This window comes from Callorhinus ursinus, unplaced genomic scaffold, assembly GCF_003265705.2.
Source record: "Callorhinus ursinus isolate GAN/ISIS: 27379988/994484 unplaced genomic scaffold, GSC_fseal_2.0 scaffold4, whole genome shotgun sequence".
NCBI classification, from domain to species: Eukaryota; Metazoa; Chordata; class Mammalia; order Carnivora; family Otariidae; genus Callorhinus; species Callorhinus ursinus.
In genome coordinates this window covers 42143138-42167414 of record NW_027397066.1, presented here as the reverse complement: position 1 = coordinate 42167414, position 24277 = coordinate 42143138, and the positions used below count along the sequence as shown (strand labels likewise).

Sequence of the window (24277 nt, the reverse complement as noted above, 5' to 3'; positions counted from 1 at the left end):
ACTGATGTCCCAGAAGTCTGCAAATGAGCATCATGGGAAATAAAGCAGGTAGGATTCTGTCAGGCCAGGAGGTCGGTTATGCCAAAGGGGTCTGCTGCTGTGTTTCCAATGGAGGAGTGGGGGCCAGGCTGTGGATCTGCACCGCCTCCCAGGAGCTTGCAGGGCGTCGGACTCACGGGCAGGCTCAGCCCCAGGCTCAACCCCACTGACCCCTCCCCTGGGAACATCGTCTCTGTGCACCCAGCCTCCGTCCCAGCAGCCCGGCCCTGGTCAAAGAGGCCCTGCTCTGAGACTGGTGGCTGGGTCAGCAAGGCTGCTGACAGCATGCGACCAACCCAGAGGAGAGCAGCTTCAATCATTAAATCTGCCCGTTTCCCTGCATGCACCTGCATTCAGCACCAAAGGAAAAAAATCCTGTTCTGATTTGGGGGCGGGGTCAGATGCCCATCACTTTCTTACCGCTGCTCACTGCCTGAGGTTGAGCTGTGCTCATCACAAACTCTTAACCTTTCTGTGCCCTGGTCACTCATCTGGTTGTTATGAGGTTCAATGAGGTAATATTTATAAAATACTAGCACATGCCTGGCACATGGCAAGGACTATATAGGATTTTCTTAAAGAAATAAATCAAACACCGCTAAAATCTACCTGTAATGGTACCAAGTCACCTAACTCACTGCCCTCACAATTTCTAAACAGAGGCCATTCAAGATCTGTTCTTTCCACTCTTGACAGCACTAGTCCTGGGAGGCATCTCTCCTTAATCCTCAAAAAAATAAAAAGATAAAAAATCCTCATAGTTGGGCCTTTCTTTGGGGAGGGGCATGCATGGAAGGCTTGGGGATTTGGGGGAGAGTGGCTGGACCAGAGCTTCTGGGAGGACCAACACCACACTTGACCTGCTCCTTCCAGGCGCATTTGGAGGCCCCTGTAAGGCCCAACCACAGGGGCTCTGAAGACCTGACAGAGGGTGTGGCAGAAATGTAAGGATGGGGACAAATGGGACACACCCATCAGGGGCTGCTGAGTCCGAGGCTGGTCCAGCGGCCCGGACAAGCCTGGAGCTGCTCAGAGCAGCCTCCCCACCTTCCTGCCCTAGTTCTTGTCCCCCCTTCCCCTCCACTCCCGTCCTCCCCCTGCATCTTCCCAGTGGTGTGCAAAGGGCCTTGTAACCTGGTGAATTAGAGAAGGTGGGCCAGGGAGAGGGCAGGAAGGAGGGTGGGGACCAGAGATGCTCAGCACCCACTATTCCCTGGCTGCTCGACAAGGTTTAGGTCATGTGTTACAACCCCATTCTCCAGCTAAAGAGATTGAAGCTTTCCCTGGTGAAGTGACTTGGTCAATATCCCCCAGCCAGTAAGTGTGGGGGGCGGGAGGGCAGTGTTAGCATTGACTAAGCAAGCAAGTGCTGAAGTCAGACCGTCTCAGTGTCTTGGCTCACATCCTGCCCTGGTGGTGGGGGCGGGGGGGGGGGACAAAACTGTGGGCTGTTGGCAAAAAGGGACCAGGTGCTTATTACTGTGAGAAATACAACAAACCAATCTCTGATCTCAGAGCTGACTCCAGTTTAGATTAGAAGGACTGTTCCCTTTGACCCCCGCGGAGTTTGGGCAGGACTCGGGGACTGTTTCATGGTTCCGACAAAATCCGTAGTGGTCAGGGCCAACATACCAGGTACACACGGGGTGGCCAGAGTCCGTGACGAGCACTATGGAAAGCAAAGCAGGTCAGAGTCTGTAGGCCGGGGGTAGGTTATGCGGCAGGAGTCTGCTGCCCAGCTTCTGGCATGGAATAGGGGCTCGCTGGGGTCTGTCGGTGCTCTGGGACAGCGACAACCGTGTCGTCCAGCCTCAGACTGTGTCACTGAGGAAAACAGGCTCAGAGTGCTTGTGGGGAGAGCACTGTGCTCAGGGTCGGTAGTGTGGATTTGAGTTCTGACCATCATAAATGCAGCCGGCGCCTGTGACAAGTCATGTAACCTCCAAGACCTCTGTTTCTTCACTGGTAGATTGAGAATTGGGGAGGGCTTTCCAGATGTTTTTAGCTGTCTACCTTTTTCTTCAGCCCAAAGCCTAAGTGGAAGCTCATGGAGCTGAGCCCTCTGGTTGAAGCAAGCATGAAGGTGGCCTCCCCTCCATGTCCCATCCCACCTGAGGGACTTCCTCAGACAGCACAGCTTAAAATCCAGTTTAAAGCAGTGCTTCTCACATTTTCATGTGCATTAACATCATGTGGATTCTGTTAAAACAGATTCTGATTCAGAAGTTCCGGAGGGTGGAGGGTGGGGGTGTGGAGAGTGTGGAGGGGTTGGGTGGGTAGGAGCTGAGATTCGGTATTTCAGTCGATCCCCCAGGGTAAACTGGTACATTTGGTCAATGGACCGTACTTTGAGAAGTGAGATACTCCCTGTTGAGCTCTAAAAGCCCACACATGCTTTTGACCCCTAACTCAGTGCACATCACTACATGGGGTCCCCTCCAGTGATGGTTCTCAGTGGAGTGGGGAGATATCAAGCACAACTTGCTCTCTGTCTGTGTGTCTCTCTCTATAGAAATTGGTATGGGCACTGTTCGACTTTCTAGTGAGTAAGCACAGCGTTGGTAGAAGCTCAGGAAGTGCTGGATGTTCTGGGAAGTATGGGGCTGTCCCACACGGCAGAGAATTGTCCCATATCCTGCATAGCTTTCTCTTATGTAAGCTCCGCAGCTAACAAAAAGCTTCTTCCCTCTTCTTGAAGTTTTTATTTTGGAAAATATTCACCCCTACAGAAAAGATGCAAGAATAGTCCAAGGAGCACCTGAATCCCTTTCACCTATATTCTCCAAGTGGTAATATTTTGGCACATTTGCCATATTATTTTCTCTGTGTATGTATATTAAAAAAATCCTCTCTCTCTCTGACCAAATCATGTGAGATTTAATTACAAACATCATAGTACTTTACTCCTAAATATCTCGGCGCATCTTTCCTAATTACAAAGGCATTCTCTCACACAACTACAGATATTACAGTCAGGAAATTTATAACTGATTTTACATTAATAATTTATAGTTCACATTTATAAATTTCCCTAATTGTACCAAGTGTTCAGTTGTGCCAATAATGTCCCTTAAAAAAAATCTCACACCTGTCAGAATGGCTAAAATCAACAACACAAGAAACAACAGATGTTGGCGGGACAGTGTTACACTGTGGGTGGGAATGCAAACTGTTGCAGCCACTCTGAAAAACAGTATGGAGGTCCCTCGAAAAGTTAAAAAGAGAGCTACCCTACAATCCAGCAATTGCACTACTAGGTACTCATCCAAAGGTTGCAAAAATACAGATCCAAAGGGGTACATGCACCCCGATGTTTGTAGCAGCATTATTAACAATAGCCAAATTGTGGAGAGAGTCTAAATGTCCATTGACTAATGAATGGATAAAGAAGATAAATAAATACACACACACACACACACACACACAATGGAGCCATCAAAAAGAATGAAATCTTGCCATTTGCAAAAAAGTAAGTGGAGTGAGAGTGTATTATGCTAAGTGGAATAAATCAGTCAGAGAAAGACAAATACCATATGATCTCATTCATATGTGGAATTTAAGAAAGAAAACAGATGAACATATGGGAAGGAGGAAAACAAAAAAAAGGAGAGAGGGAAACAAACCATAAGTGACTCTTAATGATAGAGACCAAACTGAGGGTTGGCGGAGGACAGTCGATGGGGGATGCGCTAGATAGGTGATGAGTATTAAAGAGGGCACTTGTTGGGGTACCTGGGTGACTCAGTTGATTGGGCAACTAACCCTTGATTTCAGCTTGGGTTATGATCTCACGCCTCAGGGTTTGAGCCGCATGTCGGGCTCTAAGCTGCGTATGGAGACTGCTTGGGATTTTCTCTCTCTCCTCCTCTCTTTGCTCCTCCCGCCCCCAAATAAGTAAATCTTAAAAAAAAAATAAAGAAGATATTTGTGACGAGCACTGGGTATTGTATATAAGTGACGAATCACCGAGTTCTACTCCAGAAACCAATATTGCACTGTATGTTCACTAACAAAACTTAAATAAAAAAAATAAAATAAATAAAATCATGACCTAAGTCTGAGCATAAAAAAAAAAAAAATCCAGAATACAAAGATCTCGCCCACATGGATTTCTAACGTCCACTGGATGTCAGGGTAGGTAAAAATCCATCAATCAATCCCTTTGTATCTGAGCCTAGAATCTAACTTTATGAGTAAACACAAAACAATTTTTCTATAGTTTTAATAAACATTAAATCTTACACAAATGCAGTTACTGGGTGCATTAAGGAAGAATGCACTTTGTTTTGTCTGGGAATTTAGCTGAAGTGGTTCACCACTTTAGAAAATCACATCCCTGTTGGCAGCATGACCCCATGCTGCTTGTGGGGTGTGGGCTGCCAGTGATATGTCTGCGTCTATCTGCATTTGTCACTGGGACTGTCACCATTACTCCACAAGCAGGTGTAAGCCTTTGACTATATTGGCATGGCTTCCAGTTTATGCCCACTTATTTACATACTGAAATGCATATTATTTTCTTAGAAACTCTTCTTTTTATTTCTCTTCTGCTCACAGCCGGGGCATTGTAACTGCTGTTGTTTTAATGAGGCATTATAGGTCCGTATAGTAACAATAAATTTTATTTCAGGATAATAGTGGGGGTGTTACAAAGCATTTATTTATTTATTTTTTAATTAAGGCAGCCACTTTATTTTGCACAAGAAAGTGGCATAAGCAGCTCCCAGTATGGCCCCACTAGGATGAGAGCTCGCGCCCTCCCCCCTCCCCAAAACGACAGCACTCCCCACCCAGTTTTGGAAGAAAAGTATCTTCTGTCTGGCCAATCCTGCCATCCACTCTGACACCTTCTTACAAGGCAGGCGCCGCATCCACTGGCATCTGCTAACAGTCGAAGAATCGGGTCCGGAGGGAGCAGCTGGGCACTTAGGTTCGGGGAGATGGCTCTCATTTGGGGTCAAGTCCAGTGCGCACTAACACAAGGCTGCAGACCACTGATCTTCAATGAGGTAAAGTGAGTGTGATCTGCCCACATCCCCCCAGTTGCTTCCATGTAAAAATCACTTTTATAATAAAGCTCCTTTCACGAAAACATACTCTGATCAAATCATCTTGCAAAGGAGAGCTCACCTAGCCCCAAACCGACAATATAAAAGCAAGGAGAAAGGACAAGCTCTCTGCTGGGATCACGTTCAGGACATTCACAAGGGCAAAGGCCCGGGGAGCGCCACGGCGCCGCCCGCCCCAAAACTTCCACCTGTTGCCCCCTGAGCCTCCAGATGGTCAGCTGGCCGTGCGTCCGCGGTTCACCCCGGTTCTCCCCCACACAGCCGCAGTTCTCTTCCCCCAGCGTGAAGGGCTGGTAAATCCCTGCAGGAAGAGTTATCATGTCTCTTTTCCATGAACATGCGGATCCGCTTGTCCTCTCTCTCACAGCAAAGTACCCCCTGCCCAGCAAGACCTAGCGGATCTCCTGGTCCAGGTGCCAATGCTCCTCCTAGAGCATCTTCATCTCCTCTTCATGATTTGGTCGTTTATCTTTGCATAGGGCTATTATGACCGTCCAGGAGGAATTTCTCTCTTTTCGGATCTTTTCTCGTTCTGGATCATTCTCGTATTTGTGGGCACCCAGCTTCCTGTAAAGAACCGTGAGCCGCCGCGCAGCTGTTCCAGGCTGACTGGGTGACGTGGCTCGGGGCGGTGGGGATGCCTCGGACGGTCGCTGGACTCGTTCATGTGCCAAGTCTGCACTGTGATCTGGTGCAGGTGCCTTGAGCATTTGCCTGCGCCATTGCCCGCCCCTACCCCGCTGACCCCGCGCAGTCAGCTATGGGAGCCGGCGGAGGAAGAGCCGCTAAGCATTTATTATAAAAAGGAGTTACCCCAATTAGAATGTCTAAAATTGGAAAGACTGACCATAGTAAATGTTGGTGAACATGTGGAGCAACTGGTCCTTATCTTTCAATACTCAGCTCCAGCGTCACCTCCTCTAGGAAGGCTTCCTTGATGTATACTCCCTTCTGGGTTTAGACTAGATTATATACCCCTACTCCTGTGTTCTTAGGTTATCCGACCCCTTTTTTTTTTACTGCACGTAATCAGCTGTTTGTAATTCTCCTTTTGCTTTAGACTGGAAACTTCTCAGGACAAGGTTGTGTTTCATTTATCTCTACTTTAGCAGAACCTAGAGAATAATTGACACATAGTAGGTACATAATAAATACCAGATCAACTGAATTGAAACTTTCTAGCAAATGGGTCTCACTGGCCTCCAGTTGTTCCCAGACTACGAATTTCTGAAGCCTAAGAATTCTTTTGGGGTTGCTCTTCCCTGTCATCTTTAGAAACTGGAAGTTATCTTTGAGGTCTCCCTGCACCTATAAAAGGCCATATTCCAGGTGTGTCTCTGTTGGCTGCAAGGCAGGGAGGGAAGGCGGTTTGTCTCCTATTTCTCCCTGCTGTAGCTGTGGCTCACCCGGGGAACCTAGGCTTTTCTGTCCGTAGTGTGACAGTGAACTGAAGGGACCCTGTACTTTCACCTGCCCCTCTCCCAAGTCCACTTGGGATTATTTTTCTACAGATGTCTTGGCCCAAGTTTGCCAGAATGTCTAAGTTCTCTCTAATAGATCCAATTGTATGTCCCACCGGGGCCTTTCCTACCAGCACCAACTACAGGGATACTGACAGGTGGTCTTTTTCTGTTTCCCAGGTCATTACCAGTGAAACAGTTGTACGCACTGGCCAAGCCCCCGCCCCTGGGGGCTCCTGCTGAACATTTTCCTGCCCTTCCTTGGAGCCTGAGGCTGGAGGCAACACTATTTATCACTTCTTTGGCTGAAAATTGTGCAAGAAGATGGATTCCGTTTCTGGAAAATGGAATAAATATAAAATGGCATCTTCCCTCTCCCTTTCCCTCCCTTCTTCTCCCTTCTCCTCTCCCTACCCCCTCCATTATCCTCTTTCTCTCCCTCCCCCTCTCTTAGCATTTCTGCTGTATCTCTGCAGATTAGTGCTTAAGTGCACAGACTCGGGAGCTAGGCAACCCGGTTTTGGATCCTTGTTCCATCACTTAAGAGCTAGGTAATCTTGGGGGAGAAACTTCACCCTTTTATACTCAATTCCCTCATCTCACAAGTGGTGATAATCAGGCTACACCTATCCTATACGGGTGTTTGGAGTTTTAAATGTAGCATGTAAGGGGTTTAAGTACATGCAGGGCTTAAACAAGCGAGTACATACAAGGTTTAAGTACAACAGGTATTGAGGGTTATATTACTACCATTACTACTATTACCACCACCACGGATACTACTACTGGCTACCATCATTGAGCATATACTGCTTTTTTTTTTTTTTTTTAAGATTTATTTATTTATTTTGGAGAGAGAGAGCACGAGTGGGTGGAGGGGTAGAGGGAGAGGAAGAGAGAGAATCTCGAGCAGACTCCCCACTGAGAGAGGAGCCCCACATGGGGCTCGATCTCGCGACCCTGAGATCATGACCTGAGCTGAAATCAAGAGTCAAACGCTTCACCGACTGAGCCACGCAGGCGCCCCGGGCACAGACGGTTTACTACATGCCTGGGGTTTGCTGCACTAAACTCCAAAAACCTTAATCCTTTCAATCCCCATTACAGCCCTAAGAGATAGTTGAAAAGCTAAGTTTTTTTAAGCGCTCTGTGGCAGGCTCTTTCATACATTCTGGACACCTATTTTCTTACTTAATTTTCACAACAAACGTATATTAGCTACCACTAAGGTCCCACTGATGTAGATGAGAAAACTGAGGTGTAGATTAAATATATTGTCAAAGTCACCCCAGCTATATGTGGAGGAGTTAGGACTCTCGGATTCAGGTTTGTCTCAACCTGTGATTCTCAAACATGCGTAGGCATCAGATCACCTGGGGGCTTATTAAAACACAGAGTCCTGGGCCCCACGCGGCCTATACCCAGCAAGTCTCTGATTCTGGGTGAGGCTGGGGTGGGGTCTGAGAATTAGCATTTCTAGTAAATTCCCGAGTAATGTTGACACTGCCAGTCTGCGGTCATATTTTGAGGTCCCCTGTATTAGTGGTAGGCACTGGTTTATCCTTAGAAGGCTTAATTCTCTAGTTGATGCCTTGAATTTTGCTAAAAACTCTTAAGTAAAGTCAAATTTTTTATCAGACGAATAGAGGAAACGTTTTACATTCATCTTCCCACTGATACTGTTCCAGGGGACTTCAGCTCAAAATCTTACTTACACAGCTAGTGGTTTCAAGCTAGTGCTCAAGGAAACAGACTCTCACCTACATCCCATGCTTTGGTTAGCCTCATCTCCTTGTTTAGATTTGTGTTATTTTATTAGTTTCTGTCTTTGTCCACAAAGATCTTTTTTTTTTTTTCCCCCAGAGCTTTTCCTGCAAAGGACTCATGAGTCTGAGCACTAGAGATGTTGACATTGTCGATTTCAAATGCCAATATGTGGAGAGGCACAGGAGACAAGCAGGCATCAGGTCGGTTAAGGGGTGTGATAGGTAATTTTATGGGTTAATTTGACGGAACGTGGGGTACCCAGATTCAACATTATTTCTGGGTGTGTCTGTGAGTGTTTCTGGATGAGATTAGCATTTGAATTGGTAGACTTGGTAAAGTAGATTGCCCTCCCCAGCGTGGGTGAGCATCATCCAATCCTTTGAGGGCCCGAATAAATAAGATGTATAGAAGGGAAAAAACCTCACCCCTTTTCTCCTTGCCAAGCTTCTTGGCTGGGACATATCTCATCTTCTTTGGCCATCAGACTCAGACTCATAGTTTTTGAGTTATACCACCAGGTTTTCTGGGTCTCCAGCTTGCAGACAATCATGGGATTTCACAGCCTCTGATCACACAAGCCAATTCCTCATAATCCCTCTCCTTCTCTACATATATATACACACACATCCATACATCCATGCACGCATACATCCGTATGGGCTTGAGTGCAGTGAGGAGGTCCTTGCCAGTGGGAAAGAGATGCTAATCACGGCATTCAGCGACTTGACCATTAATCAAGCTAAGATGACTGGTGGAGAATGAGCCAGAGCAAGGCCTGGGGTGTTGGATGGGTTCTCCTAGGTGCAGTGGAGCATTGAGAGAAAGCAAATGACAAGCTAAGGTCCTTCAATTCTCAGTTCAAGCCATGTTCTGAGAACCAGAAAATTGCCACAGCAGACCTAAAAGAATCTTTTGTTTATTGGAGCCACAGGCTCACATTGCTAAACGTCAAACACAAAATGTGATTGGGAGGGTTGCAGAATTACAAGGTCAGTTGAATTCACAGCCTTACCAAGTTTCTCATGTAAAAGTTAGTTGGTTGAGAAGGAAGGAGATGCTGAAACGTGAAGGGGGAGTGTGTGTGTGACACTCCCAACGCGGCCAAGTCACTCTGGGCCTCTCTTGCCAGTGGATGTGCATTCCTCCTATGTCTGAGCAGATTAACTTTCTTGGTTGAAAATCCTGTGGTAACTTCACCCAGGACAGAAGCCTTGCAAGGGGTGCTTATTCTCTTCCAGACACACCACAGCTACCCTTTGTTGCTACTAGACCAATAACTAAGGTCAAATCTCAATATGCCCCAGGGTCAGGAACATCTGAGGAGGGAGTAGCTAATACACATTGCAAGATTTTACTAAGATGTAATGGCAGAAGCCTAAAGAACGTGTGTGGGAATGGATTTTGTAAAATATAATAGTATGTCTTTTCTTTGGAGCATAATCAAGAGTCCTTTTTAAAAAAACAAACATTTCATGGAAGAGTTATGGGGAGATTAGCCTCTATAGAAACTGAAAACGTATCATAAAGCTACAGTATTTGAAGCAGAATGATGCTAGTACATGAATGAACAGAACAATTCATTGAATAGAGTCTAGAGAAATACCTAAGTATGACTAGTAATTTGATTTAGGAAAAAAGTGGTATTTCATAGAAAGGGTCAAAGAACAAGTCAACCCACCAATCAATCAATAGCATTAAGAAAATAGACTAGTGATCTAGGGGGAAAATGAGAGGAGAAAGGGAGAGAAAGAGGAAGCTGAGTTCCTACACCATTCCTTACCTAAAGGAAATTCCATTTTGGTCTATTATTTGTAACATATATATAAAAAAAAAAACCCATAAAAACTTTAGAGCAAAGGTAGAATTATATCCCTTTGGAGTAGTGAGGATCTTCCAAGCATGACATTAAGACCCAGGAGGTATAAATAATAGATTTATAAATGTGACCACACACACAAATTTTATTTTATTTTTTTCTCTTTAAATTTTTATTGTTATGTTAATCACCATACATTACATCATTAGTTTTTGATGTAGTGTTCCATGATTCATTGTGCATAATACCCAGTGCTCCATGCAGAACGTGCCCTCTTTAATACCCATCACCAGGCTAACCCATCCCACCCCCCTCCCCTCTAGAACCCTCAGTTTGTTTTTCAGAGTCCATCGTCTCTCATGGTTCATCTCCCCCTCCGATTCCCCCCCTTCATTCTTCCCCTCCTGCTATCTTCTTTTTTTTTCTTAACATATATTGCTTTATTTGTTTCAGAGGTACAGATCTGTGATTCAACAGTTTTGCACAATTCACAGCGCTCACAATAGCACATACCCTCCCCAGTGTCTATCACCCAGCCACCCCCTCCCTCCCACCCCCACCACTCCAGCAGCCCTCAGTTTGTTTCCCGAGATTAAGAATTCCTCATATCAGTGAGATCATATGATACATGTCTTTCTCTGATTGACTTACTTCACTCAGTATAACACCTTCCAGTTCCATCCACGTCGTTGCAAATGGCAAGATCTCATTCCTTTTGATGGCCGCATAATATTCCATTGTGTATATACACCACATCTTCTTTATCCATTCATCTGTCGATGGACATCTTGGCTGTTTCCACAGTTTGGCTATTGTGGACATTGCTGCTATAAACATTGGGGTGCACGTACCCCTTCGGATCCCTACATTTGTATCTTTGGGGTAAATACCCAGTAGTGCAATTGCTAGATCGTATGGTAGCTCTAGTTTCAACTTTTTGAGGAACCTCCATACTGTTTTCCAGAGACACACAAATTTTAAATAGCAACACACACGAAGTCGAGACAATCAACAAACTGGAAAATGTAACTGCTACCCGTTTTACAGACTAAGATTCATTAGTTTAATTTACCAAGAACTGCTCTAATCCAATAAGAAAACAAAGGTGAAGGCCAAACAGAAAAAAAAAAGGAAAAAATAAAAAACCCCAGCATTTCACACTAAAATAAACACAAATAGCTATTCACAATGCAAATGGATGTCTAACTCTACTCAGTATTCAGGAATATGTGTGAAAACAACACAAGGAAACAGCACAAACATTGATGATACCCAGTGTGGATGAAGGTTTAGATGAAGGGGAACTGGCTCACACTCTTGGTGGAAATACGTATCGATTCAGTTTCTGAAAGTGTAGCTAGTCAAACCTATCAAAATTTAAAATGTATATGCCCTTTGACCCAACTCTAAAATATTTACGAGAGAGACGCTCACATAGGTGCACAAGATACTTATTGCTGGCTCGTTTGTATTAGTGCGGAGGAGGCTGAAACAATCCGAATGCCCATCGTTAGAGAACTGGCCAAATAAATCATTTTCCGTGCAAATGATAAAACACTGCAGGGGCGTTTAAAACAATGAGGTAGATCTATAAGCATTGACGCAGAAAGACCTGCACAGTATATTATTAAGTAAAAAAACAAATTGCCAAACAAGATGTATGTATAATCTCACGTTAAAACAAAAAAGTATATACATATATATGTATAGAAAAAGTCTGGAAGACACGCTAAAAATTGTGAACAGTTTTGACCTGTGGGGAGTGAGAGGGGGAGGCTGTGCCTGACAAGGAGCATGAGATTTTCCCATTTTGTTTCCTACGGTTGTCGTTTTAGTGAGCATATATCAATTTTGTATCTGAAAAACACATTTCTTTCTCTTCTCCCTCTCCCCCTTTTTCAAAAAGCATCTTGCTTTCCCTTTCTTCCTTGGTGCTCCCCAGCTTCATGGAAGTTTTCTTCTCCAACATTCTGGTTATGCCCAGAACAATCACGCTCAAGGTCCATCTGGGTCTGATGACCCGGGAAACGTGGGGAAGACACCAGCTGGGCTGAGTGGTGGGAGACCTGGGTCCTTCTCAGTTCTGCCTGCGCCTAATATGTATGACCTCGGGTAACTCGTGTAAACTCTCTGAGCTTCGTTTCTTTTGGGAGATGCGGCCGGAGGGGAGGTTTCTTTTAGGGTCTATGTCACATGGATGGCCTGAGCAATGACTTTCTCCAGCTGGTAGTTTGCCAACCCCTCCCTTGTCTCCTGGGGACCCCTCTCCTGCCTTATATGGGAAGCTCGCGGTGCTCTGAGTCGGCAGCGCCCACCTTTCACACGTCGGTGCCGCTGACACTGATGGGCAACAGAGGGCTTTTATTCCAGCTCACCTCAGCTCTATTTTGGGATTGCTCTCAGCCATTTCACATCTCAGACTTGTCTTTGTTATCTAAATAGCCTATTTGGGGCTGGAAAACAGACCCTTGAGCCATCACGGAGAGCTGTCTTTGTCTCGGGTTGGAGTGAATTTCTCTGAACGTGCTGCCACTCAAAAAAAAAACGCCTGGCTTTCTCCTGAGTTGCATCTGGAGACACTGTAGGTTGGATCACCTGTATGTGGAAGGACTGTAGTCCCAGGTCCAACATGCCACGAACAAGTCCATAAACATGACACTGGGCTTGTGCGTGGGTGACTGCCTTTCATGAGCCACTCCCACTGTCCTGCCAGCATGCTTGGCGCTTCCCATAGGATCTACCGTCTAACCCCCCAGCTCCTCTAAGAGCTCTGCATTCTTAACCCCGTTTCATCGGTGAGGAAGACTGACACTCAGAGGGAGAAAGTAACTTGTAGACACGTTCATAGGAGACCAGTTTTGTAAGAGGTTGAGTCAAAGGGTATACCCTAAAACTGTCTCCACCTATATCCAGACCACCCTTTTGTTTTGCTTTGGGCAAGGACATGACGGGTCACCGGAAACACTCCAGTGAATAGTGGAGGAGAAGGAAATTCCTTGCTGGTCTTCTCTCAATTCTTTCCCCGCACTCACCTCCCCCAACCACCACCAAAAAATGATTATTTCCATTTTCTTTCTTCACCAGATATTTGTTTAAATAAATAAAAACCTTCTGGCCAGCCGTATTTGCCAAGTCGTGGTGGCTGAGTGTGGTGGTGGTGGTGGTTGGGGGCAGCACTGAGGAGAAGGGGGTACACAGCAAATGTTTCTGTGCCCTTTAAAATATGGTTTGTGCCTCTGTCAGAAGTTTGCACAAAGCTCTGAACTGGTGCGTTGACTCGGGCACATTTCGGAGGATAATCGACATGTCCTGAAGTATGGGCAAGGAAGCAACTTTACTGGAGTTCATTTCTCGGTGACAAGTTCCACCTTATCTCAAGTGGCCCCATTCCTAAAATTGTAAGCATATGTCCTACGACAATTGAAAATAAACTTGTTGGGACAACAAACTACCCTGGTGGGAGACAGCAGGCAAAACAGGAAACTGCGCACGTGCTTTCGTGCTTCTTCAGGAGACAAATTACTTTGCCATTTTCACTAGCAGCAACCATTAGAGGTTAGTGTTTTATTTCCTCGACCTATAAAAGCCTAACTGATGTCCATATGTCAGACTAATATTTCTTCCAGCTTTTTATACTCTGCTGCAAGATTAGGGTGGGAGGGCGGGGGCAGGAGTAATTGAGTTCTCTGGAGAATGAGATGACTTCACCCCAAAATGCCCAGACTCCACCTATAAGCTGTTTGGATATTACCTTTACTTTTTCTTGGCTCCTCTCTCAGTCCCTTTCTCACAAGGAAAACCCCACCCAGCCTTTGCATCTTCTCCATAATGTGAAAGTCCCAGATTGCTTTTTTATGAACCTAGAGATTATTCTAGAGCCCGCTGGCGAGTTTGGTAATATCCCAGAAGAAGACACACAAAGCTTTCTAAGAGGACACAAGAAGTTGCTTCATCATTATTGAAATGTGAAGGACCTTTCGGGAGGGCAGGGATTTTTGTCTGTTTTCCTCACTCCACATCCGCATCATCTGCGACAAGGCCAGGAACATTCTTGGTGTTGTCGATAAACATTTGTGAGTCAAGAAATAAATTATAGTGGACACTGGCACTTGTCACCTGTTTGCATTCATTCCTTTCATTCTGGTAAGAGCACCTGGACATTTCTTTGGAGACCCTCATCTTTCCCACTATCCATGCACCTGGCTCAGGTAGAGCTGAACTATCTCCAGGTCCAGGGATGGGCCCAGGTCCCAGGCCTGAACCACGGTCCACAGTGTTTGGTTCATATGGGCACATGATCCAATGAGAGTCCAATGAGAGTCAGTCTTTAGGATTTTATGGAAAGTCAGGGGATAAGGAGTTTTTTCCCCACTGTAACTGCTATCTCTAAGGGTACTGTGAGCCAGGAGCTTTCAGTCATTTCACAAAGAGGTCCTGCCCGGTCGTTAACCCAAGACAGAGAAAAGCAGAGCCAAGACATAGAGGCTGACGTCTGTGAACAGTGTTTAACCCCTGAATCTAACTATACCTGGGGCCCAAAGTCCCCTCGAGGTATTAGCCATATGACCCAATAAATTCCTGTAAGCCAACCGAGTTTCTAGAAATCTAATATTAAGATAAAATAAAAGAACTGAATTCAGGAAATGTCAATGGTTTAGCCATCCTGGTAACTATGGTTTCTATTAGAATGTGTCTGTACTTGACTGATGGTAGTCAAGAATCAGTCTGCTATTTTTTTTTTTTTTTAAGATTTTATTTATTTGACAGAGAGAGACACAGCGAGAGAGGGAACACAAGCAGGGGGAGTGGGAGAGGGGGAAGCAGGCTTCCCACCGAGCAGGGAGCCCGATGCGGGGCTCGATCCCAGGACCCTGGGATCACGACCTGAGCTGAAGGCAGACGCTTAAGGACTGAGCCACCCAGGCGCCCCTCAGTCTGCTATTTTTAAGAGACCCCAAAAATACAGCAACTTAAACAAGATACTTTTTTTTTTTTTTCTCCCACGCAGAAGTCTGGAGGGCAGTACAGGGCTGTAACTGTGGCTTAACTAGGATTCTGTCTTGTTACTTTGTCACCCTCAAACTGTAGCTTCATGCTCTCATGGTCCCAGACAGCCTTGGAGCTCCCTGTCATCATGTGTCTTCCTGCCAGTAGGAAGAGAAAAGGAGGAAGAAGAAGACGTGTGTGTCCCTTTAAAGGCACCATCAGCTTGGACAAAGGTGCAGGTGGGTGGATCAGAAGTAAAGTGGAAAATAATCCCTCTCTCCCTCTCTCTGTTCCTGCCTCCCTTCCTCCCTCCCTCCTTCTCTCCTTCCTTCCTCCCCTCCTTTATTCTTTCCATCTTTCCTTCATTGAGCACTATGTACCAGGTACTGTGCTGAGTGCTGAAGATACAACACTGAATGAGACAGACTCAGTTCTCAACTTCTCGAGCTTATGCTTCTGAGTGGTTTATTAAAAATGACAGAAGTCCAATTTTAGGTGGTGGCAGCTCTGAGAATGATCTGGGGCTTCATTTTTACAAGATTAAGAAAGCCTAGTCACCCGCAACTTCCAAAAGCCCCAAGACTTGCAATCTTCTCATCCCACGCCTACTAAACCAGGACGGGATCTACTACCTTTATGTCCATTTTGAGTAACGTTACTCACACGCTCATATTATTTTTCTCCACCATGTGTGTGGTATAAACAGTTGATCTTTAATACGCTCCTACAGACTTTGTGTCTTTTCAAGGGAATTTCAGGCAATTGCAGAAAGTTGAAAAAGGTAGTTCTTTCTCTATAAAAGGGAGATGTTAATGTTACCGGCTTCATAGATGTGTTGTGAAAATTAAATGAGATAATACATGTAAACTGCTTAGTTTAAAGATGCTATTTCTAAAATCATGTTTATTATATTTTCTGATCCGAGAACATTCTCTCTCATTCTAATTCTATTTGGGGCATCTGGTAGAGAAACTGGATATATATATATATATATATATATATTTTTGGTTTTGGTTTTTTTTACAATGAGTATTATACCGCTTTTGTATTTAACAATTTAATATACAAGAAGGATGACTTTTTATGTTTGTAAAAATAAGACATGCCTATTATAAAGTATTTAGACAATGGAGAAATGTACATTTTTGATAATAACTCCAAATGATTATCATTAGGTAAATGCTATTCCACAACTTTCTAAATAGACGTTTCAGGGATCCTTTCTATAATTTGTTACAATGTTTTCAGCATCAAAAATATATATAAAATCTGATTCTGATTGGCTTACCACACATGGAAATGTGTTGATTTCCGCAATTGACATTCAGAGACAAGGTGGGCTGACCCGGCTTTATTTCTCGGTGACTCTGCCCTCTGTGGGTGGGGGTGTAAGTCTCAGGGTGGCTTTACTCGTGATAAAAATGGTTATAGCAGCAACAGGGTTTGTACCTTCCCCCCACCAAGTTCAGAGGTAGAGAGGGAGCCTCCTGTGGTCAGCATTCTCTTCAAGCTAGGAAGCCTCTTTCCTCAGAAATCGCTGGTGAACCTTCCCTCCGGTCTTGTTGGCCTCAGCCAGGTGACGAGCGCATGCCAGATTCTGTGGCAGGAATATCCCACACTCCGCTTGTCTTTGCCCCAAGTTGCATGGGGTGAGGAGAACAAGGATTATCCTGGGACCAACCACATACACCAGAGCTGGCTCCGGAGCTGGGTTCTGAGTGTCTCGGAGCCCACAGCTGGCCTGGTAGAGAGACGGGTATCCGAATGAAAATCCAAGTCCTATGTGGAAGGAAGAATAGTAGAAAGGGGAATGTAGGCTAAAGACGGGTTGAAAGAGAAGCAAACACAGGCAGATATATTTTGTTTGCAAAAATACGAGTATATTACCCATGCTGTTTTAAAATAAATAATAGATGTAATATCACTTGAATTTAGCATTTAGAAAAGTAAAGCTCAAGTAAAACTGAACAATTTGCTGCCCTTTCATTAAATGCATCTTTACCACAAGAGATATTATTTCCTTCCCAGTTCCTCTTGGGGAAAGAAGGTTAAGAAAAGCAATGAAAAATGTTAAGAGGTTGGAGTCAGTATTTTTTTTTAGTCGTAGGTTTCAATTTCAGGCAGTATTGAATGACTCATGGATATGAAAAATGAGTAAATCTTTAGACGTGTGCTTCCTCCCATCTCCCTGCCCCTCACCTCCCAATGTTGGCTCTAGTACTATGTGTACAATATCATAGTTTGTATTATTCACATTCTGTGGTAGAAATACCACTGCCATGGTCGCTTAATATCATCGGTTCTATGTTCAAATGAATTGTATGTTCATGACAAATCCTTTCCACCCCAGCCTGTCCTTCCTCACTTTCTTTTGACTCATCTCTAAATTGACTGGGCTTCATCACTAAATAATGTCCTCAAAGAAGACCCATGGGTGCGTATTCTCAGAGTGCCTTCATGTGTCGGGGTATTTGTCTACGGCTTTCATGCTGGAACTTATCTCAGATGGATGAGATCGTCTTGAGTCACACTTTCCCTTGGAAATTCCAGATGGTGCTTCACTATATTCTGGCACTGAATATAGATTATCAAAGATAGAGGCCAATCCAATTGACTTCCCTTACTTTTTATGTCAGTATGCCAAAAGATTTTTCTTTTTCTTAAGTCCTTGAAGTTCAGCAAGTTAAGAAGGCTATGTCTTGGTGTTGATCATTTAGTGTCTGTTTTCCTGGGTCTTTGTGTGCTTTTTCAATCTGTAGATTCGTTTTTTGTTTTGTTTTGTTTTTTTCATTTGTCAGAGCAATTTTCTCTTTTCATCTCTTTGTATATTTAGTCTGTCCTATTTGTGGGTTCTCTGCTTTAGGAACAATGAGGCTCAAATTGCTTATGCTTTTTATATGCATTCATTATGTTTATCTCAAGTGTTCTTTTTCTGTATCTGTAATTTTATTTTGAGCTGTGTCTATTTAGTTTTTTTGTTATTTTTATTTATTTATCAGTTCCATGGTAATGTTGTTTTGGTTTTGTTTCCCTGGAACTGAAATTCCCATTTTTTCCCCCCAGATCATTCTCTTGTATCATTTTCTCTCTGGCCCCAGTATGTTGAATTCATATTCTTATTCACCTGTTCTCTTACTCAAAATACTGAGGGGAAACAATATGCTCTGCTAGTCTGCTTCTTAGATTTGGAGCTTATGATGAAAATTCTTAAGATTTTTAATAACACAAGGTTCCAGGGTGACCACAGTGTTAGAAGCTACACTGTTTGAGAATCACCCCTTTTCTTGTCCCTCACTTCTTGAAGTACATGACATTAGGTTGTCCACATTTCCTTGTTTGCTTGCTGCTGCCAATGTTCTTTTTTTGCTGGTGTTCATTATTTCTGTTCATATTTTAGATATGGAGGGAGGAGAATCTCTATTTTGCTTTCATTCTGTTCATCTTCCTTCACAAGTCTACATTGTTTATATTTACTTACACTCATTATAAGGTCAGAAAAAGTCATCTCCGTTTAAAAATAATCAGTGAGATCGTGAGGTTCATTAAAAACTTTGAAGTACTATGCAAATGTTATTTTTACCTGGTGAAATCATGGAATCTTATAGACCTAGGGTCTTGTGTTTTAGCCCCACACCCAATTCAGACACCTGCCAACAGCATTCCTGGTGATGGCTTCCGCTGCCCCCTGTGAGGGAACTCACTTCTTGGCTTATTCCGAGGATGGACAGCTCTGAAAATTTGTAATTGTCTCCATCTCTTAAGGTGAAGTATGCTTTCCTGAATGTCAGCCCATCGCTGCTAGCTCTGCTGTCCTTAGCAGGGGGCACGCTGGACAGCATTAACGCGGTCACAATAGAGAGACACTGGTGTACTGAAAAGAAAAAGTAACAATGAAAAGATTTAGGTGCTTAGACGGGAACAACACAGATCACAAAATTTGTGTGAATCGTTTTCTATTTGTGCCCCAAAACACAGCAGAAAGGATGATTTTAACTGTAAAAATGCCAGATGAACTTTGTAACAAGTTTTCTGGATTTAACTGAAACCAACAAAATGTTGTGCAAATTTCATGGAGAGTTGCTCCTACAACCTTAAAAAGAAGAAGAAAAGAATCGAGTGTGGCTGATGTCTGGCCGCTCGTGCTTCTCTCTGCCTCTCAGTCCGCTGACTAAGCCCTTGCTGAGTGAGAAGCACATTTCCCAGCGCTCAGACCACTTCTCAGGAGGAAACAACAGGAGGATCGCTTCCTAATGGACGCACTTCTACGCGGCAGCGCCAAACTAACCCATTTGAAAAGTTGTTTGGATGAATAACTGTTCCTGTAGCCAAATGTTGTAAAAATACTTAAAGAAAAACCTTTTCAACAATGCTGATTCTAGTCTACGGGCAGAAATGCATTTATATTTTACACTCTTGTTTGCATTTTCATCCGCTTCAGTTTCCCTTAAAAAAGCTTAGGAGTTTCTGATGGTCTTTTGTTCTCCTTTTGAGAGTAAATGTTCCTCAGGAATTTGCATGACACTTCCATCCTGATGACTTAGGGGTTAGATGAGAAGCAGATGGAGGTTCAGGGGTGGTGTAGAGACCCAGAGTGCAAAGGTCAGGAGACCCATGACTCTCTCCAGCCTCACCCCTGCCTTCACTGAAGGCAGAGAGGCTTTGCCCATTCTTCCCACAGCCTCTGTAACAAAGGGTGACGTCCCTGGGACTGGAGAAGCCCTTGAGACCCTTCGGTGGAGTTTCATTTTTAGATCAGTGTACACAAACTAGGGAATCCTCATCCAATTCTGCACTTTCAAAGAGCATTTCTTACCATCTTAATTCCCCCCCCCCCCAGCACTGGGTCAAATTCTCTTCAGTTACAAAGGTGATGACCTCAGCCTTTTTCCACATCCTTCTTCCTTTTTTATTTCTGGGAAGGGGCAGGTCTCTCCTATGAGCTCTTGTCCCTCCAGCCCTGACCTCATGTGTGAGAGCTCAGAGAAAACGGATGTCTTCCCCAGCACAGGGGCTCTCCCTTCACCTACCAGAGGCTCACCCTCCCTTGTTGTCCTCCTTCACGTGCTGGGACATGAAGGTGCAGGGAGGTTCACTGACTTGCCCAAGGTTACCCATCTTGGAAGGAGAACTCAGATTTAAATCTAGACAGTCTGATTCTAGAGCTCGTCCTCTTCAGCCCGACACAAGCCTGATGCTTTACACAGGAGTATAGGAGTGCCTACGTAGAAAGCACATTGCTGGCAGGCTCCGCTCTACCCTCTGGGAACTCACTCAAGTGATCATCTCCAGGAGACCTCTCGCGAGCCCCTCCCCAGGTGCTATTCGAGGTGATAAAAGTGGCAGAGGAAGGTCTCTGCAGGTGGCATATGACATTGGCATGGTCTCACACAGGCTCACAGGCCTAATGGGATTTCCATTTCCGGCAATGTGGTGGATTGCGTTACATAAAACCCTCCTGCTATGAAACACCTGGAAATGCAGTATAAAATAGAACTAGCATCCCTTTAAATGTCCAGCTGGGCTCAGAAGAAAGAAAAGGAAATCCCAGGACCCAAAAATGAAATGGAAGCTAAAAACCAGAGTACAACCTGCGCACTAAAGCTGGGGCTGCCCGGGGGTATTTGATGATCTCAGAAACCAGGGAGCTCTTGGGATTTAATGGTTACTCTGGGACAGAAGGAAAAACTGATATCCCACATAAAGCTGCTACCCTTAGTAAAAGGGTAAAGAGAAAAAAGACTCCCAAAAGATGAAAGGAAATGACAAGCAAGCTTGCATTTCTTGGAGTGAGCTGTGGTGGTGGGGGGGTGGATTTGAAACCCCAGGGCTGCCCTCAGCAGCTTTGGGGTTCAAAGGTGCCCTTGCTATAGGGTGCTGGGGACCTCTGGATGTTATATTAGCATAGAAACAGTTCTTAGATGCTCCCAAAGTTCCTGGCAAAAGCTGAGGTGAAGCCTCACTGGAGAGACACCCCGAAACCTGTAGCTCCAGGATTCCTGAGGATCAAACACCACTTAAGATGAATTCACAATCCAAGATTTTAAAAACCTCAAACACATGAACCTACGCCAGCAGGCATATGAATAGAAGATATGAATCTTTCTGAAACTCAGATATCAGATACAGACTATAAAATAAGAAACTTTAAAGTGATTAAAGGTAAGCAGGAAGTAATGAGAGCAAAAAGAAACCATCAAAAAGACCAGCAGATTGTGTTACATAAAACTTCGAGAAACGGACAAAGTTACAAACTCAAGGTCTCAAGAGAAAATCCGTGGAGCCCTCAATCCAGCTCTCCCTGACATCGGAGACAGAAATGAGAAAACTTTGCACAAGGCAGATGGTCCCAGGAAGGCTGTCTGGGGTCTTTTACTGGAAGCAATGGACAAGAATGGTTCTTTTTGTAGTGGAGCTGCTATGTTCACAAACGCTTTCTGTAAAGAGCCAGATCATAATTATTTTTGGTTTTGTCAGCTCAGCCATATGTCTCTGTCACATAGACCTTCTTTGCATTTTTTACAGCCCTTTAAAAACGTAAAACTTTCCTTAGCTCACGGGCTGTACAAAAGCAGGCATCGGGCGGGATTTGGCCATGGGGCTAGAGTTGTGGACCCCTGTGCTAAGCCATAAATCTGGAGCTGCTCGTGCGCATTTCCCGTTGCATAGAGAGAGTCTGCCCAAGAGTGAAACGGCTCAGGGGAAGGCCTCTCCAGGAGGACAGACAGAACGCAGATTCTCGATGACATGTTTTAGTATCTGGACCCACCATGTACAAAGATCCAACCCAGAAATTTTTAGTTATGTGAACCAATAAAGGTTGCTTTTTTTTTAAAAAGCCACTTTGCCTTGGTTTTAGGCCACTTAGAAACAAAAGAACAACACACACATTTAGCAATGCCCTTGAAGCTCACTTTAAAAGAATCTCTGATTCCTTTGTGTGTGATAATCTGCCTGCCTTAATATTATCTAAACTGCAATCACTTTTGTTCAGGAATGACTTAAAACCAAATGAATGCCATAGTATTTTATAGTCAGTTGCTGTGTGGAGGAAAAAAGAAGAAAAAGGCAAATAGTGTTTTTGTGCGTGTTGAGCACTGTACTGAGTGTTTTTTGTGTTGTCTCACTGAAGAGACACAACAGCTTGGTGAAATAGACACAACAGCTCATTTTATAGGTGAGAACACTAGCCTCAGAGGTGAAGTCACTAGTCCAACGCCACACTTAGAAAGTGACAGGCCGGCTGCTTGGATCTAAGACTGTTTGGCTCCAAAATCTGTGCTCTGTTACAACCCCACATCGCAAATGTCCTAGATCAGGGGTCAGCAAACGTTTTCTGCAAAGGGCCAGATAGTAAATATTTCCGGCTCTGTGGGCTATAGTCTGTCAAAACAACATTGAACGCAGAGGGAAAGTGGCCAGAGACAATATGGGAAGGAACAGGCGTGGCTGTCCCTTAAACGTTATTTACAAAAACAGGTGGTGGGCGGGATTTGGCCTGGGGGCTGTAGATTGTCGACACCTGTGTTAGATGACCCTGTTCTCCTAGCAAATGAGCCTCTCTGCGAGGAGCTCTTCCCCTCCAACACTACCCAGAAGTTACCAGGGCTTCATGCAATATTGCATTCAGAAATTTCATTAAAATGTCAACTTGCATGACCTAAACCATTCCTCTGGAATTTATCATTTATTGTCTCTTAAAAATATTAGTGATCTTTTCATGTTTCTGCCCTGATTCCCAGACTTGATTGGAAGCTCTAGAAGATCAGGGGTGGTTCACTCATTCTCCAGATGAGGGGTCAGGAACCATCATCTCCGAGTCAAATCCTGCCCATTGGCAAACTGGGGCCTGGGGGCCAATCCTGCCCCCTCCCCACTTCTTATAAATAAAGTTTTATTGGAACATCATTTATATATCAGCTGCTCTTGTGCTACAGCAGCAGAAGTACAGTGGCAGAGATCCTATGGCCCAGAAAGCCAAAATTCTTTGCCATGTGGACCTTTCCAGAAAAGGTTGGCCAGCACTTTCTCTAGACAGAAGTTATTATTCCCTTAACTGTCATCTGACATTTTTCTTAAGAGGGTACTGCCTTTGCTGGGGAAAATACCTTGTTAAGGCTTTGGGTTGGAAAATGGCCAATATATAGGTATCTGAAGGAGTCCAAGCAGAAGGGCAAAGATGCACCATTCTACGTGAGAAAATGAGAGGGCTTTTGGGTTTGGGCTCCTAAAAAAAAAAAGAAAGAAAGAAAGAAAGAAAGAAAGAAAATGGAGGGGGAAGCAGAGTGGGTGGCAGGAAAAAGATGGGAGAGAGTTGCTGGGAAGGTTTGAGAAGTGGGGATGTACTAGGCCTGGGCTGGGGGGTTAAGAGCAGGGTTGCAGAAAGATCTAATACGTGGTTTTGAGGTTTTTGCTCTGCTGTATGCCATGTCACCCGTCCCCTGGGATCATGTGGTCTCCAGTAAAACGCCTTGCTTACGTGGTTACATGGTTGCTTTGGGGACGGGGAGAGAAGAGAGAGAAGCTGTATGTTGTATGGGGGCTGATGCCAGAGCAGAACTGAAGGCGTAGCTATGAGACCTGGAGCAGAGCAATTCTGACAAAGTCAGTACGTAAAAAACAGAATGAACCATAAGACTGTAAGAGCGTCTCCCGAGCTGTGGAGAATCCTGAGGAAATGCTTTAGGTTTCCCTAATCTATAGAATTGGGGCTTGAATCCATCTGACCTAGAATTTAGGGACCAGGAACCTTGCAGATAGCTGAATTAGACACCTACCCAACAAGTGTTGAATCAAGCGTTCTCCTTGCTTCCAGGAGCTCACCCTCTGGGAAAAGACTCAGAAACAAATGTATAGTAAGTGCTCTGATAGGAAGACGTTGTGAACCCATGAAGGGCAAAATGATTTACTCTGCCTGCAGTATCAGGGAGGACTTCCTGTAGGAAGTGATGTTTGAGCCATATCTTAAGGGATAAGAAGGAGTTAATTGCTCAGACTGGAGAAGGGAGAATCTTCCACCAGAGGGAACAGGAGATACACAAATGTAAGTCAGGAAAAGACATATCAGGAAATAGGAAATTTCCTGTGAGAGAAAGTGAGGAGGGTAGAGGGTGTGGAGGTGGGTCAGAGCCAGGTAATTTTGT

General features: G+C 44.5%; 1 pseudogene; it reads right to left on the bottom strand.

Moving 5' to 3' along the window:
• Window positions 1-5240: 5240 nt before the first annotated feature.
• Window positions 5241-18976, bottom strand: LOC141372537 (acireductone dioxygenase-like; annotated as a pseudogene).
• Window positions 18977-24277: the final 5301 nt, after the last annotated feature.